Here is a 17659-nt window from a genome sequence, read left to right on the forward strand (position 1 = left end):
AGAGTCTAGGCCAGAGAAGGGAGAAATGAAAACAGAAGAAAGCAGGGCGGTAAAGAAAAGCAGATGCATAGAAAAGCTAACCTACTAAAAATCTCAGTGCAAGTGAAAACAGGTATAGTGGCAGTGAAATAGCACCAGATGTTAGATTGGTGAAGTCAGACCAGATCTTGGTTCAGTAACCTCAGTACTTGAGTCCTGGCTGCGAAAGAATTCAGAGTCAAGACTCATACTATAAGAGAAAGTTTTATTTAGAAAGTCACAAAGGTAGAAGTGAGCCATAAAAGAAATGGGCTCAGGCCGAACCGGTTTGGCTCAGTGGATAGAGCATCGGCCTGCGAACTCAAGGGTCCCAGGTTCGATTCCGGTCAAGGGCATGTACCTTGGTTGCGGGCACATCCCCAGTGGGGGGTGTGCAGGAGGCAGCTGATCGATCTCTCGCATCGATGTTTCTAACTCTCTGTCCCTCTTCCTTCTTCTCTGTGAAAAATCAATAAAATATATTTAAAAAAAAAAAAAAAAAAGAAATGGGCTCAGGAAACAAGTTACAGAGGCCAAAGAAGAGTCCTTGGAGCTTAGGAGAAAGAGGGCAAGGAAAACATGCCTGGGAGAATGGGGTGGGGAAAGGTGTGGTGTGCTCCATAGAGAGAGCTATACAGGGTCCTTCGTCTTGAGGGTATTTATTTGGAGGTCTCAGGAGCGGATCCCAGTAGAATATTCATCAGCTTTCCAGGTGTGTTCTTCAGGGTCATGGTCTCTGCTGATTGGTGGGCACCAGGGAAGAGGGTCATTAGTCAATGCAGCTGGTTCTGAGGTCAGCTATGGCATCACTCGTCTGGTTTTGCTGCCTTTCTGGGCCTGGAGCTGAAACACAACTGAGGCCTAGATGTTATCCCTAGGGGTTAATGCTTAAGGTCATGGTCCAGCAAGGGCCTGCATGGGAGTTGGACAAGGCCACTCTCCAGCCCTTGTTCTTCCTCAAAGACAGTCTGCCGCATAACTAGCAACATGTCAGTGGAGGAAAGGTCAGGGGAGGGTCTGAACTGCATGACCAGCGATATGAAAGGTCAGAGGCTGTAAACCACATGACCAGTGATATGAAAGGTCAGGGGCCCCAAACTGCATGACCAGGGATATGCTAGATGCGGAAAGGTTACCCTGGGAGCTAGGTCCTTGTTTTCTCAGTTTTGCCCCTTGGTAGGCACCTGTGGCTTTCTACCTGGTGACCTTCTGTCCCTGGCCCATCATCCTTGCTCTGTTCATGTCTGTCTAACAGACTGCCACAGGAGTACCTAAGTTGGGATCTGGAAGCAACAAAGCTGTATTCAAGCTGGGATAATCAATCTCAGAGTTGATGGCATTTATGGTAACAATGAGGTCAGGACATTGCTTGGGCTGAATTGTTCCCCCTCCCCCATTCATATGTTGAAGCCCTAATCCCCAAATACGACTGTATCTGGAGATAGGGTTGCTAAGAGTTAAGTAAGGTTAAATGAAGTTACAGGGAAATACATAGTTCTGGCAGCTTGAGCTGACTAATACAATTTGTGGCCATGGGAGAGAGAGCTATGTGGAGTGGAGAAAAAGGTCACTGGGTTTGAGGAAGTCACAGAGCTGAGAAGTCAGAATTGCAGAGTTGAGTCAGCCATCTAAACATTAAACATTAAAGTCACCAGAATCATGGTAGGACATAGAGTGGTGAAGACAATGAGCAGCTGCTTAAGTCATTAAAGCACATAGGAGGGGACTGGCCAGGAGGAGTGAGATGCAGCTCATCAGAGGGAGAGAAGACAGACTAGCCAGATAGGGGAGTCTCAAAGCCATAGAAGTGACTGAGAAGAGGCAACTTCTAGTCCTGATTCTGAGGTCTGAGGATAACAAAGAGCAGCCATTGGTGATGGTTACTAGGAGAGGAATAGCCCGATATCCTCAGGAGAGGTTGACTTCAGTACAGCAAGGAAAGGTAGGGAATGTGCAGTGGGGAGTTGTGAGTACACAGATTCCATATTTGATGGATAACAATAGAGGAAGTGCTGGAAGTGGGTCAGGGAGGAAGTTTCCAGCTCTCCTGAGAAATATTTTCACATCAGTCAACAGTTTTGTGCCGTGGTTGAACTAATAGGACATAATGTTACAAATACATAGATTATAAAACACAAACCATAATCAGTTTGTAAATAAAATTCATATATATTATGTTTAATCATCAAAACAACATATTCATGAACCACACTTTAATCTTATGGACCCTAAGGATAAAAAGAGAAGAAGTGATACATGATAAAAAAAAAAAAAGGTTTCCATGTTGGGTGATAAGAACGGGTAAGAGGCGTGTGAGCTGAGTGTCTGGTAGGTAGTAAGAATTATCAACGTGTTGGTCTCTGTGTGCAAATGGAAGCATCTGAGCCTGCAGAAGTCAGGAACCTGGTCCCAGAGCTCAGGCCAGTGACAGGATTGGCTGATCCCATTGGGGACAGCAATGGCCTCTGATGAAGGGAAAGAAGAGCAGGTGCCAGGACCCAAGAATCGGGTACAGTGAGAATAAGGAGGCAAACCACGTACTCAACGGACGGGTGACCTAAAAGAAATCTCACTATATTTACTCTGCCATCCAAATATTTAGTTCAGTACACAAATGCTTCAGGCTCAAAGTACCCTTGTAAAGTTTTGTCGGGGCTAAGAAAAACTATATCTTTCCTCCCACCTTCTAAGTCTTTTAGCTGGGTTAATTCTCAAATTAACAGAGATTAACAGGAGAAACATCAAAATGTTACTGTATGTACATGGGGATTTTTTATAAGCATGAAAATTCCAAAGATAGTGAGGCAACATTTGGTATATAAGACAATTTTGAAAACAGGAGAAGGTGTCTTAGATTTCAGAAGTGAGAATGGGCAATTTACAGGTAGTTGAGAAAGAGTGGAACACACGTGGCAGGAAAATTCTGGCCAGGCAAGTCAGAAACAGTGGGACAGAGGGTGTCTAGCTAACTCGCCTGGCTTGAAGCCCCCTAGTTACCATACTTAATTCGAATTAGGCGAAGGAGACATCCTGAGCTCTCTTCCCAAAGCAGGTTTCTCTGTCTGAATCTCTTGGCCATGAAAGGAGGGAAGGTTAAAGTTTCCTTTAAAAAAAAGTTTTTATTGGATTTTTAGAGAAAGAGGAGGGGGGGGGGGCGGGAGAGAAACATTGATGTGAGAAAGAAATATCAATCATGTGCCTCCTGCACTCACCCTGACTGGGGATCAAGCCCACAACCTGGGCATGTCCCCTGACCGGGAATCATGACCTCTTGGTGCACAGGATGATGTCCAACCAACTGAGCCACACCGGCTAGGGCTGAAGGTTCTTTCTTGGGACTTGTGTTAGGAATTGCCTTCAGTCTTTTTTCATGAAGAAACTGAAGGGAACCAAAGTTTTGCCACCCTTAAGTGCCTTTTGGGGATATGAATTTTAAAGCTGTTTATTAGGAAACAAGGCTCAGAAAGAACCTAGGGTGAGTGTCTGAGAACGAAAATCCTATGTGCCAGCCCTTTAAAAACAGTGACTCTGTCTCCAGTGGCTCAGCTCCCCAGCTGCTAGAAGCCCCACCACTGGTTGCTTCATGGGCAGCTGCCCCAGGCTCTGACTGTCAGGCTGGGGAACCCTGCCTGGGGTGCAGGCCTCTCTCCAGTCTGGGGGAACCCTCCTCACCCTTGGCCTGCTGCTCCTGGGAGCTGGGCCAGCCCCTCTCACCACCCCGCCCTTCCTACCAATCTCAAGGTGGTGTCTGCCCTTCTTTGTTAAAAGTCCGCTCTTCAGCCAGACTTCAGCTGGTATTTCAGAGTAAATGTTCCCCAATTTAGTTCCAGTGACATTCTGGGAGGAGGTGGGAAAAAGATCCACCTACTCTGCTGCCATTTTCCAATCCAAATCACTGTTTTTAAGGATGAACAAAAGGAAACAACCTAAAACTTCATTAATAGGGATATGGATGAATAAACTATAGTAAATTCATAGGAATACTACTAAAATAGCAGCTCAAAATAGATGTATTGTTACCGGAGAGATGAGTGGGCCCAATTTCCCTGTCCCTCGTGGGAGTGGGGCTCTTGGGATAATGAGATGTGGTAAAAGACTTTATTTGCATGGAATTATGTTCCTGGGGTTGTATAGTCACAGGCCCCTAACCCACTCCTGGAACAGGTACAGCTGGGGCTTCCGCACAGCCAAAAGCAAAGCCAGAATCCAGAGCAGCTGGGTCCGATGTAGCATCCGGCTAATTAAAGTCCCTCGGTCCACTGTGTGGGTCCCACATGGCCGTGAGTCATGTGGGCAAATGTAGGGGAGGGGGCCCCTGCAACAGGAGTCCCTGGAGTGTAGGCAAGTAGGAGAGGCAAGAGAGAGAGAGGCTCTTTGTCCAGGAGTTTAAATATTTAGGTTTCAAACCCTTGCAGTGGCCACTGACTTGTTTCCAGGTGTGACTGACAGATAAGCACCTTCCTATGTCACTTAAACCTTACTGGGCACACGTATAAACTGCCTTTGCCCAGTTATTTCCTCCACTAATCAGCAGAGAACAGACTTGGAGAGTGATAACTGCAGCTGTCTGGCACAGCTGTATAAACGGCTTGCCTATATTATTGGTCTCCCCTGCACTCCTTTCCTGTTAAATAATAACCAGATTATTACAACGGTATCACCATGTCTCCAAATATCAACCCGTACAAATTTTGAAAACATAGAATTGAGAAAAGATGTTAGCTGAAGAACACTGTGTGAAGTGTTATTTATATAAAAGACAAAAAACTGCGACATATTAATTATTTACACGTACACATGTGAAAATATAAAAACGTGTTGGCATGAACAGATCCCAGGTGAGAAGTCCTATTGAGGAGAGGGTAGGGGTGGGCGACCGGAGGAACATGAAGGAGTTTCTACCACGTCTTTAAAAAACATGAAGCAGATATGTCAACATGTGTAAAATCTGGATAGTACACGCTTATATTATTTTCTGCACTTTTCTGTATGTTTCAAATACTGCAGAGAAAGAGGGGCTCTCCTGGCACTCTGAGCCCCTTCTTGAGCCCCAGCCACCCTGAGCTATTCGTTGGCCCCCAATCATCTGGTAAACCTCTTCTCCTCCTCAAATTGGGGTCAGTGTCGTGGAAACAGACAATAGTGTGGTGAAGGCCTGGGGAGGGGGTGGGAGTGAGGAGGAGGGGGTCAAAGGGGGGAAAAGGGGTCATCTGTAAAACTTTCAACAATATAGATAAATCAAACGGGGGCCAGCCAACAGTGGACCACCTAGTGGCTTTTTGGAAATGTTGCTCCTCAGGTCCTACCCAGATGTGCAGATTCAGAATCTGCAATGTATCAAGTTCCAGGTAATATCTGTGTACAGTGAAGTCTGGGCAGGCTCCTGACATTGCTCCTGCTGCCTCCAGCCTTCTGCCCACGGTCCCTATTACCTAGCTAACTCCTAAAGCTCAGTCTGGATGTACGTCAAGCTTGGTTTGTTCTGTGATTTCCTTGAACCCTTATCTAGCTCTGGAGTCTTCTACGCACACCGATTTTTTTCAAAACAGACAACATTATTGTCCTCTGCTAACTGGACTGTGAATTCCTTATCAGTTCCTATAGCTTTGGGGCACTTGTCCTATCACAGTATATGTCACTGGCACAGGTTCAATGACTGTGCTATGGATGAGTCAGAATCTACCTTTTAGGTACCAGTAAGGCCATCATCCTTACTAAACTATCCAGGGAGTGGAGGTATCTGCTTCTGGAGCACTTAATACAGAGAATTAATTATTTACAGCCCAACCGGCGTGGCTCAGTGGTTGAGCATTGACCTATGAACCAGGAGGACACAGTCAGAGCACATGCCCAGGTTTTTGACTCAATCCTCAGAGTGGGGTGTGCAGGAGGCAGCAAATCAATGATTCTCTCTCATCATTGATGTTTCTCTTTCTCCCTCTTTCTCCCTCTCCCTTCCTCTCTGAAATCAATAAAAAATATATTTTTTAAAAGCCTAATGAAAGACGTGGACCTTCACCTCAGATAAATGCACATGACTATATAATTTCAGTATCCACAAACTCCAAGCAAAGAGCTTCTGCCCTAAAGTGGACAGGCTGTGTAGGATCCCCTTCCCTTGCATTGCTGGGAGTTTCCCACTGTGTCACAGGAACAAAAATGTGTCCATGACAGTAACATTGTTGCTGAGAAAACAATCCCAGTAACCCACAGAAAATCATGACCACTTTGAATTCTCTGACCATTTCTGGCTGATAAAGTGATGTTTTGAAGTATTCTCAGGTTGGATTAATCCCATAATTTCCACCTGTAGTTGCAGAAGACAGGAAGTCGCCATGAGAATGGACATTTCCTGGTCAGAGGCAGTCATGGGAGGAGGGATGGGGCTGATTGAGCAGCAAGGCCTGTCCTCGGTGACCTGGACCAAAGGATTTTATCCAGTGGCTGTTTTTTTTTTTTTCTTAAAATAAGTAGCAGTCAGAAAAGCAGTGAAAATATTTCATTCCACTTACAAGCACCATCTAACTACTACATGTTTCAAACATAATAAACAAGTAACTGCCAAAGGGATCAAGAGATGGGAGGAGCCCTGCAAAGACCAGGGTGACATAAGAAGCCCAGAGCATCAGGTCATACTCAACCCAACTGGGTGCCCATTTGCCTCAAAGAAAAGTCTCACGTCCACCCCTTTCACAAGTGGCCCCCAATCCCTTTGGGAGAAACAGTACCTTCTCTACAGTAGACATCTCCCTGACATTCAGTGGTTGGACCTCTGTGTGCTTATATAATAACCAGAGGCCCTGTGCGTGAAATTCATGCACAGGTAGGGTCCCTAGGCCTGCCCAGCAAACATGGGCAATCAGGGCCTTCTGGCTGCCAGCCGGGGACTACCTTCCCTGGCTGCCAGCTCCTGGCTGCTGGCTGGGGTCTTCCTTCATTCCAAGCCACCCCCTTAGTGGTCAGCACATGTCATAGTGATAACCGAACTCCCTGTCTCCCAGTCAAACTCCTGAGGGGACACTTTGCATATTAGCTATATATATATATATATATATATATATATATATATATATATATATATATATATATATACATATATACTAGAAGCCCAGCGCATGAAATTTGGGCATGTGGGGGAGGATCCCTCAGCCCAGCGTGCACCCTCTCGCAATCTGGGACCCCTCAGGGGATGTCCGGAACCCCTGCGGGATTGGGCCTAAACCAGAAGTCGGACATCCCTCTCACAATCCTGGACCACTGGCTCCTAATCACTTGCTTGCCTGCCTGCCTGATCACCCCTAACTGCCCCTGCCTGCCTGCCTGATTGCCTCTAACCACCTCTGCCTCGGCCCCCGCTGCCACAGCTTTATCAGGAAGGTCATCTGGAAGGACATCCAGAATGACATCCGGAAGGTCATTCAGCTGTCTGGTGTAATTAGCAACTTACGCTTTTATTATTATAGACTAGAGGCCTGGTGCATGGATTCGTGCACTGGTGGGGTCCCTCGGCCTGGCTTGTGCCTTCTCGCAATCTGGGGACCCCACCAGTGCAAGAATCTGTTATAAGGTCTTTGGTTAATCTCTTTCCACCCTCCCCCCTCCCCTCTTCCCTCTGAGATTCATCAGTGTGTTCCATATTTCCATGCCTCTGCGTTGAGCATCTGCTCCCTGGTGGTCAGTGCACATCATAGCTACTGGTCGAACAGCCCAATGGTCCAACAGTTGAACGGTCGCTTAGGCTTTTATATATATAGATAGCCATTCTGACAGGTGTGAGGTGATATCTCATTGTGGTTTTAATTTTTATTTCTCTGATTAGTGACATTGTGCATCTCTTCCTGTGTCTATTGGCCGTCAGTATGTCCTCTTTGGAGAAGTGTCTATTTAGGTCCTTTGCCCATTTTTTAAATTGGACAATTTAAAAAAATTTTTTTTTGGTATTGAGTTATATTAAGTTCTTTATAAATTTTGGATATTAATCCTGATCAGATGTATCATTGGTGAATCTGTCTGCCCATTCAGGGGTTGTTTTTTCATTTTGTTTATGGTTTCCTTTGCTGTACAAAATCACTTTGCTGCGATGCAGTCCCATTTACTTATTTTATTTTGTTTCCCTTGCCCAGAAAAAAAACATTGCTAGGAGAAATGTCTGATATTTTACTGCCTATGTTTTCTTCTAGGAGTTTTATGGTTTCAAGTCTTACATTTAATTCTTTAATACATTTGCAGTTTGTTCTTATGTATGGTAAGAAGGTGGTCTAGTTTCATTTTTTTGCACATATCTGCCAAGTTTTCCCAAATGCATTTATTAAATAGACTATCTTTACTCCATTGTATGTTCTTGCCTCCTTTGTCAAATATTAGTTTACCATATTTATCAGGTTTATTTCTGATCCATTGACCTGTATGTTTGTTTTATGCCAGTACCATTCTGTTTTGATTACTATGGCCTTATAGAATAGTTTGATATCAGATAGTCTGATTCCTCCAACTTTGTTCTTCTTTTTCAAGATTGCTGTTGCTATTCAGGATCTTTTGTGGTCCATATAAAGTTTTGGAATATTTTTTCTAGTTCTGTGAAATATGGCATTGGTATCTTAATAGACTGCTTTGGGAAGTATAGACATTTTAATTATGTTAATTCTTTCTATCCATGAGCATGGTATATACTTCCACTTATTTGTATTTTTTTCAATTTCTTTCTTCAGTATCTTATAAATTTCTGAGTATAGGTCTTTTACATCTTTGTTTAAATTTATTCACAGGTATTTTATTTTTATTATTTTTATGCAATTGTGAATAGAATTGTTTTATTAGTTTTCCTTTCTGAATTCATTATTCACTAGAGGCCCCATGCACGAAATTCATGCAAGAGTAGGCCTTCCTTCCCCCAGCTGCCGGCACCAGCTTCCCTCTGGCACCCAGGACCTGGGTTTCCCTCTGGCTGCCGGCAGGCACCCAGGAACCAGGCTTTTCTCATAGCCCTGGCTTTATCCAGAAGGATGGAAGGACATCCGGAAGGATGTCTGGTCTAATTAGCATATTGCACTTTTATTATTATAGATATTTGCACCATTTTTAACTTTGTAACACTTTCATGTGTTGGTCTAGCATTTTAATTATGTTGTCAGAAAGAAAGAATAACTTCTTCTTCCACTCAGCCCACAACCCCAGACAAGTCCGCACAGCATGAGGGGCTCCCTTGGACCCCAGGCCCGGTCATCTAAGCCTTGTTTGTGTGGAGCTCTCCCATGTTTGTGAGATGAGTCCCTGGAAATGGAAGTTAGCTATTCCTAGATTCTGAGCACTGAGGTCAGAGGCTGATGGAATAAAAGACTTAGTCATTTTGAAAAAGGCCCAGAAATTCCACGCAGTGTAGAGTTCATGAGAGGCTAGCCTTTCCACAGGAATTGCCTCTGGTTTGAGGACTCAAATTGTCTCTCAGTTCTGGAGATAAAGTGAAACTTTGAATGGGTAATGCTTTTGTTTTGGATTTCAGGTTACTTTAAATATTTCATTGATTTAAAAAAAATAAGTCAAATTTATCAAAATAATAGAAGTGAAAGATAGTGGAACTTGCTTTCTCACCTCTGCTGGTTGACTAAGTTAACTGGCACTAACAGGAAAGTCGATATGTTTCTTAGTGGAAAAGCTGAATTTGCCTTGTGTTATTCATCTCTCTATTTACCATTTATTGAGCCCCTACTAGGTTCAAATTACGGAAGATACCCAGTTGGGTCTTCAGAGAACTAAAAGTTTCAGGGAGGAACTCAAAGAGAACCTATTTTCATGCATTTAAGCTATATGTTTCTGAGAGATGAAGCTGGAGAATGAGCAGGGAAAATGCCCCGTTGATTGTGTGTCAGTAGTTCTGTTATTGATTATATGGTATTCTACACACATTCCATTTCCAGGGAGGCAGCATCCAGAATTTAGTGACTGGGAATCAGAAAAACTAACTATGCCCTCATCCAGGCTGACCTCTGAGAAACTCTTTGATTTTGGTCAAAAATTTCAATTTTTCTGAAGCCTCAGTTTTCTTTCCCAGAAAATAGAGATTTAAGGTAGATGACTAGAGATTCCATTTATCTTCATTATTTGTTTTCATTCCAAAATGGTATTTTCCTGCCCAGGCAAGGGAGAAATTATTAATTTTGTGTTGTTCTGGAAGAAAATGGTCGTGGTGCTCTGGCAAATACACTAACAAGCTTCTCCCACTCTCCACCCCCAAGTTGCTTCTTCCCTGCTTCTATTTCGACAGATCACCTCTGGACCTTCAGGTCGCTATTAAAACAAATGAAAAGAAACCCCATTCCTCCTTGGCCTGGGTAAAAGCACAGTGGCTATTTGCAAAGGTACATAAAGGCCTTAATTAGTGTTAGTTCACACTTGGGTTTGATGCAAAATAGCATCTCATAGCAACAGAGAACTTCAAACAGTGTGGCCGAATTCCAGTGCAGACACTAATGGAAGCAAGGGGAAAACAAAGGGGAAGAGGAAAATGAGAGACTTTGGGACTGAGTCCAGAAGCTTGGGACTTGGTAATTAGAAGAGGGCGAGGAGCCATTGGAATTATTTTCCTAAGTAGCCTCAGTAGCTGATTAGTATGTTCATCTGAGGTAACGGGAAGATCCCTAACAAACTATCCATAAAGGGGCACTTGTGTTGAAAATTGCCAAGCCAGGACCAGCAGGGCTTCACACCCTGAGATTTAATTAGGTGGGTCACACCTCCGAAAGGAGAAGAAATAAAACATGTGGAAGATGGAGCCCAGAGGAACAGGACACTGTTTTGCCTTTGTTTTCGAATCCCTTTTTCTTACCACAGTTAGAAAGGGATGCCTCTTTGGCTAAAAGCAAATATAAAACGTCCCTTTCTGTGGAGAACACGTGGGCTGGGAATGATTGAAATTCTTCTCCAATTCCTCTTGGGATTTGGACACTTTTATTAAATGAAAATGCGGAGGGTAAAGGCTCAGCAGAGGTTAAAAGTGGAGTGGTGTTTAAAGAGGGCATGGAGAAGAAAGCAAGCTCCTTAACAGCTAGTCAGAGCCTCATCTCACATGGCCACCAGGCCGGCTTCTTCCCCTCACAGCTTTCAGGAAACCCTTACCTCCAGAGCCACTTTAAGGGCAACAGAAGAAATTCTACCTCCTCATTTTATAGTCACAGGTCATTTTAAGTCCCCAATGATATTTCTCAGCTTAATCACTAATCAGCCACTTTTCTTAAAGTCAAGAGTGTAAACATTTTCACAATTGAGAGTATTTGAACGAATGTGCTGCAAACTCCAAATGTAATTTCAGGAAAAGAGGGCCAGAAGGTGTGAACAACAGCACCTCTCTCAGGAGCCTGCTGTCCCCACTGGAAGAGCAGAGACATGTGGACACATTTGGGCCTGCTGGTTACAAACATCCATTTCTGTTTGCAAAAGCCTCATCTAATGCATGGCTTTACGGTCATTTTCAGTAAGTAACTAGATGAATAAAAAGGGCAAAAACATAAAATAGAACTCTCGGCAAACGAAGTGAGGTTCCCCGTTTTTGGCAGAAAGTTTCCAACAGGATCTAGGGAACTATGCCTGCTGCTGTGTTGACTCAAACCAGTTCCAGCTCCAGCCTGGAGGCTGAGCCCTCATGAGGCTCCAGTGAAAGGTGAGGACTGGATGGTTTGCCTGAGCTTCTGCTCAGTGCTGCTTGGAGCAGGCAGAATTTCTGAGCATCTCACGCAGTGAAGGCAGGGAAGACAGAATTTTGTACTTCAGTGCAGTTTAGATAACTTGGAGTCCATGGTGGTCTTGCAGGTAGTAGTTACCTTTAATTTATTCGCTGAATTTTCCTGAAAAGTGGAGGGTTTTTTTCTTGACATATTTTGCAACTAATGCTTTATCTAGTTTCTCTTTCAGATTAAGGGCCCCCAAAAGACAGCTATACATATTTTTAAAAATCTAGAATTTGCATGTCATTTTTAACAAGAAAATTGAAATGGACATTGTTGTTTCTCCTTCCGTGCCATGTGGATCAAGCTTGGCCAATCAGAGCATCACAGTCCTGGAGCCACAGGGATAGGCTGAAAAATAGCACATGACCCAGCCAGCAGCAATCAGAGCCAATGAGGTGGGCTGTGATATTTTTGGAGGTTTTAGAGAAGAAATATTCTTTCTGCTGGAGCTGCCCCCTGACTGGAAGCTCTTTCAGTTGGCTCCTGTGTCCCTTTGACATAATCCTATCAGTGTGTGTGTGTGTGTATGTGTGTGTGTGTGTGTGTGTGTGGAGGTGTTCAGCACTTCCTTACTTTCTGACACTACAAGATTCCCCAGGCTCATCTCATATATCTCCTGCCCCAATTTTATAATAAATTATTTCCCGAAAGAGCCTTGGTTCCTTTTATTAGAGAAAGGTATTAGAAATGGTGCCAGGTGTACTTATTTATATTAGGGTGTTAAATAACCTTCTGAAATAGCAAAAGTGTTTTACTCAATCAAAGTTCAAACATTCAGTTTCATTTTTTAAAGTACTGACTGTTAATTTAAAAAAAGTTTCAGTAACTTTATCTACACATTTTTATGCTTTTTGCCATAGAGACACTAAATATTTAATCAAAGCCCTGAGAGGTAGCCCATAATTTCTGCTAAAGATACTATGCATACAGGTGTAGCTAATTTTTTAAGTATAAAAATTCTTTATGTCTATCTGATAGTCATAAATTAGAGACAAAATAGTCATGAATTAGAGACCAAAAGTTCATCACATTTTTTGGGGGGGCGGAGGGGGAGGTGGGCAAGAACACCTTGCTTCAGAAAGTATATTCTGGCTCTGTGATCTCCATTTAAGAGTATTCCTTCTCTTATCCTTTTAGCTTCTGGTCATTGAAGGAAATTAGCTTAAACACTTTAGATTTGGCTACACCACCCATGAAGTTGTGGGTTTTGTTCATCTCTATTAGAATTAGTAGGGAAAGAGTTCTTTAAAGAGCTTATTTTGCCTCTCTTAGGAAGTGAAAGTTTCTTCCCTTAAACCTTTGCTACTTGACATTGTTCCCACAAACCCTGCTGATGATGGTTGTCTTCAGATTGCTCACCTCTTATGGAAAGCACAGGTGTCCATACTTGAAACCTGAGATTCATTTGCAACTTTGGGGATGATTAAAAAAAAAAAAAAGAGGCTGTTTCCTTGTTGGAATGAAGAATACAATGTTCACCTGTAAGTCCTGGCATTCTATCCCTTTTCCAGTGTGTCTGTGGGAGGGAGACAAAGAACATTGTTAAGCACAATAAAACAAATGTGACATCTGTGATTTTTTAGCAAACAAAAGCCAGCATCCAATTCTAGATCAATTTGTTGTGCTAGGTTTTTTTTAAAACTCAACAAAAGAATTGAAAATTAAAATTTGAGCAAGCTTCTAAAAGTGATTGAGCCCTATCAATCACATTTACAATTGAATAACTTTTATGTAGACATCTTATCTCCATTTTGTTATCTGTTTCCAGTTGGCCTTTTGATCAGGAGGGTGAATTTGATTAGTACAGGTGTGTAGCTTTTCTCAAGACATCAAATGTAGGTTTCCTTAGGCTAGATTATGTGACATTTTTATTACTTTTGCCACTGAACTAAAGCAGCTTTTCCATTTATGTTTATGATAGGTTTTGTAAATGTCAAATTCCTTGTTAGAAAGTCAGAGTTAACATTCCAAAATTCAAAGGCTGATGTCAATAATGTTCATGGATACTCAGTTTGAAGTAATTTCATATCACATTTCCCTCCAAAAATCAAGATAACCTACTTTTCAAATAAATATTTGAAAGAAAGAAATCAAGCTGCAGTCAGAATAAAAAAAAGATACAGAATATTTTAAAATGTGGTATCTGCCTAGATTTCAGGTATAAACAAAAAATATGAACATACAGGTAAGACCAATGTGAAATCAATTTGCTATGACTAAGTTTGTAATTTTAGGTTAGTTAACCCTTACACCAATTCCTTGGAACTAACTTTATAAAATTATGGAGGATTTGAAATTAGGTTTCTATCAACTTTAGCTAATGTTTTGATTCCTGTTATCTCCAAGGAAATAAACCTGTTCAAGTATATTGGGGATTAGGTTGCATCTTTCTTTTTTCTATCCTTTCATTTTTTAGGAAATGACAAGTTGGTAGGTTATTTAATATGTTTTCAAAGGAAAGGAGAATGGCTCAGCTTCTTTATGGAGATCAGCGAGTTCAGGATACTTTCACAATTGGGGGTCACAGACTCAGAAGCCTTTGGTGGCCAGACAAATGATGTCTGAGAGATGAATGCTGGACGAGGACTGCAGAACACCTGTCCTTCTACTGCATTCCAGGGAGTGTGGCCCTGCAAAGACCAGGCGTGGAAGCTTCTGCTGTGTGCGTGTTTTAATGTTCAATCTCCTGATTTTCAAATGCTGGCAATCATTTTTCTTCAAAGATTGTGTGTATTCTGTGAGCTGCACTTGGCCTATAAGCCTACTGCCTACAAGCCAATAACTGCCCACAATAATTTCATACTGGGAGCCAATCCATTATGCACAATTATTTATAATAAGGAATATAATTGTCAAGTTCATTTAAATTCTCATTTTTGGCGGATCTGAGCACTATATTTGAGAGCTTAAACAAATACGAAAAGGTTGCTTGGTGATTTAAGAATCAATGTAAAGAGTTATAGGATTCTGATAGAGAACTTGATCAAATAGATGTTGAGTGTCTTACATGTACCAGGCACTGTTTTAGGCATCAGAAATACAACTGACTACAAGGTACCTATCTAGAGGTGGGAGGTAGTAAATAAATAAGTAAACAAGAAAACTAGAACTTAGTGGTAGCTACCACTCAGAAAAGTAGACTAGGGTAATGCGATAGCAGGTGCTGACTGGTTTCCCCAAAGGAACCTAAATCCTCAAGGCTATCAAAGTGTTGAATTCTTCCTAAAGTCTCCTTTTGCTCTAGGTCCCTCAATGAAGTCACTGGAGGTATGTCTTAAGGAATTGAAGACTAGTTTATTTTAAATTGGTTACCTTTTAATCTTCTTGGCTAGATTTGGGGGTCATGTTGATCCCAGAGAGATTTAGGGAAAGCTCTCATCTAACCAGCAACTTAGTACAATGCCTGGGTGGGTGCTGCAGAAGGCTGACTACAAACATTTTGTGTTGATTCCTTTAGCTTGTACTTCAGAGAGGACCATTTTCCTGAATGTCCCCAAATTCTGGGAATGTATCATTTTAGGATTTCTACCACCTTTTGGGGACAAGGACTAATAACAGCTTGGCAATGAAACTCCCTGCCAGAGCCAGGGCTTCTCCCACCTAAAAATGCACATTGACAGATACCTTTCAAACTCTTCCCAATGGTATTATAATATGTCCCTTCACATTGACATGGAGAAAACCTGGAATTTGAGTCAAGTTAGAAGATCTGGATTCAAAGCCAGCTATTTGGCTCTGCTGTGGGCCACCTCTTTGATCTGATAGTCTCACAGCCTTATCTTGAAGACCCACTTCTTGGGGATCCTGGGAAGATTGAACAACAGTGTATATTTGAAAGTCAACCCTGCAAAGCTTCATATTATATATTACTAGAGGCCCGGTGCACAAAAATTTGTGCACTCGGGGGGGTCCCTCAGCCCGTCCTGTGCCCTCTCAGTCTGGGACCCCTCGGGAGATGACCACCTGCTGGCTTAGGCCCGCTCCCTGGGGGATTGGACCTAAGCTGGCAGTCAGACAATCCTCTGGCAGACCAGGAGCCCTTGGGGGATGTGCACTTGCCAGCTGCAGTCGGACATCCTTAGTGCTGCTAAGGAGGCAGGAGAGGCTCCCACCACCACCGCTATACTGGCAGCCATCAGCCTGGCTTGTGGCTTAGCAGAGCTCCCCCTGTGGGAGCGCACTGACCACCAGGGGGCAGCTCTTACATTGAGCATCTGCCCCCTGGTGGTCAGTGTGTGTCATAGTGACCAGTCATTCCCAGTCTTTCTGCTGCTGGGGTCAATGTGCATATTACCCTTTTATTATATAGGATTATGATTGGAATGGCCATCAAGGTCATGCTTGTTTTGCAATATTATAATCCAACAAATGGGTAAGGGGGCAGAGCCAAACACAGATAGACCTCTGATGTAACAGTAGGCCACTGAAGAGCAAATAAATATCTTTAAAGTTATATCTGAAATAGAAATGCAGATTGTAAATAATAGTAATTGTAGTAGTGGCAGTAATAATAAATGGCTGACATTTACTGATCACTTTCTCTGTTCCAGGCCTGGAGGTAAACACATTGCATTTATAATATCTTCGAATGGGGTGAGGAGAGGGAAGAAAAAAGTCAAGACAATAATGCGAAGTTGAAAATAAAGCATTACTGCCAGCACAATGTGCACTATCACCCCCAGAAGCTCTTTAAATATGAGCAGGTCTTGAGAACCCATTTCTTAGAGATTTGGTGTGTTCAGTCTTCCCCTTCTCAGCAGGAAGGCCCACCACCTTCTGCCCCAAGGCCCAGCCCACTAGCAGCATTCAGAAAGAATTGTCTTGGATGTGCCAGTATTTTACCTAGTAGCACATGTTGCCCATAACAAAAAAAGAACTTCAGGTTAAATATGTAGTAAACAAAGAATGGAAATGCAAAAGAATACATTCAGTAGCTTAGAGTGTATCCTTTGTAAAGCAAAAGCATTTCTTTCAACGCCCCCCCAACCCCCAATAAGACTGGAAATGGATTCTTCTCTCAAGACATCCATAAACTTCAGAATATGAAATGTGTCCAACAAGTGGGGATGCTGGGGTGAAAGGTGCCGCCCATTCTCCGCCGTGCATGGGTGCAGAAGGAAATAATGCTCATGTAGCCGTTTGCCGCAGGGCTGGTGTTATTTATATAAGGCCGCCGGCTGGGCCAGGTTGGCGCTGGAGCAGGGAGAGGAGGGAGAGGCTTGTCTTCATGTGCGAGAATACAGACGTGTGCGCCTGTGCACTCAGCGTTCGGCGTTTGAAACGTGAATTCTTGAGGAGGGTGTGGGGAATACCATCACCACTCACGTTTATGTATATGTCATTATGTTGGCAACACAGACTTCTAGCATCGTACTTGTATAGCATTCATTTGGGAGTAGGGAAGAAATGGCGATTTGGGAGTGAGTGCTGCGGTCGGCGGTGGGTGATCCACGCTGCTGGTTACTGAGGACCTGAAACTGGCAAACGCGCCCCCTTGATCCTCCACCGAGGACACAAAAATCAACCATATACGTACTTTGGAAAATGGAGAGAGGGTTGCTCCCGAATGCTGGCGACCCTTGGGCTCGCGGCCGGGAGTGGTATGCAGGCAGGTGGGCGGCTGGCATCTCTGAGGCGAGCAGAGGTCACCGAGACCAGGCGCAGGCCGGGTGGGTGGGGGCATCGCGCGGAGGCGGGAGCCCAGCGGCGAACACAACCCCATTCATACGCTCTGGGCGCACGCCGACTCCTCTGGGATCCCCAGTCCACCCGCGCCAGCTGCTCCGCGCCTTCTCCTCCCCCGCCCACCCGGCGCGGGAGGGGGACGGGCAGGGGACCCTCGGGATAGGCGGGCCCGGAGTGTCCCGTTTGCCCCGCCCGCCTCCCGTGGATCCCGCGGCGCGGCGCATCCCGGCTGGAGG

General features: G+C 43.7%; 1 long non-coding RNA gene across 1 annotated transcript; it reads right to left on the reverse strand.

The window, feature by feature from the left end:
- Positions 1–263: 263 nt before the first annotated feature.
- LOC139003665 (uncharacterized) lies at positions 264–17522 on the reverse strand. The gene is made up of 3 exons (XR_011470288.1): positions 17275–17522; positions 13098–13254; positions 264–757 (listed from the first exon to the last, which is right to left on the reverse strand). It is a non-coding gene; the product is annotated as an uncharacterized lncRNA (long non-coding RNA).
- Positions 17523–17659: the final 137 nt, after the last annotated feature.

This window comes from Myotis yumanensis, unplaced genomic scaffold (assembly GCF_028538775.1).
Source record: "Myotis yumanensis isolate MYYU_CA2020_CCGP unplaced genomic scaffold, mMyoYum1.0.hap1 SCAF_2, whole genome shotgun sequence".
Lineage (NCBI taxonomy): Eukaryota > Metazoa > Chordata > Mammalia > Chiroptera > Vespertilionidae > Myotis > Myotis yumanensis.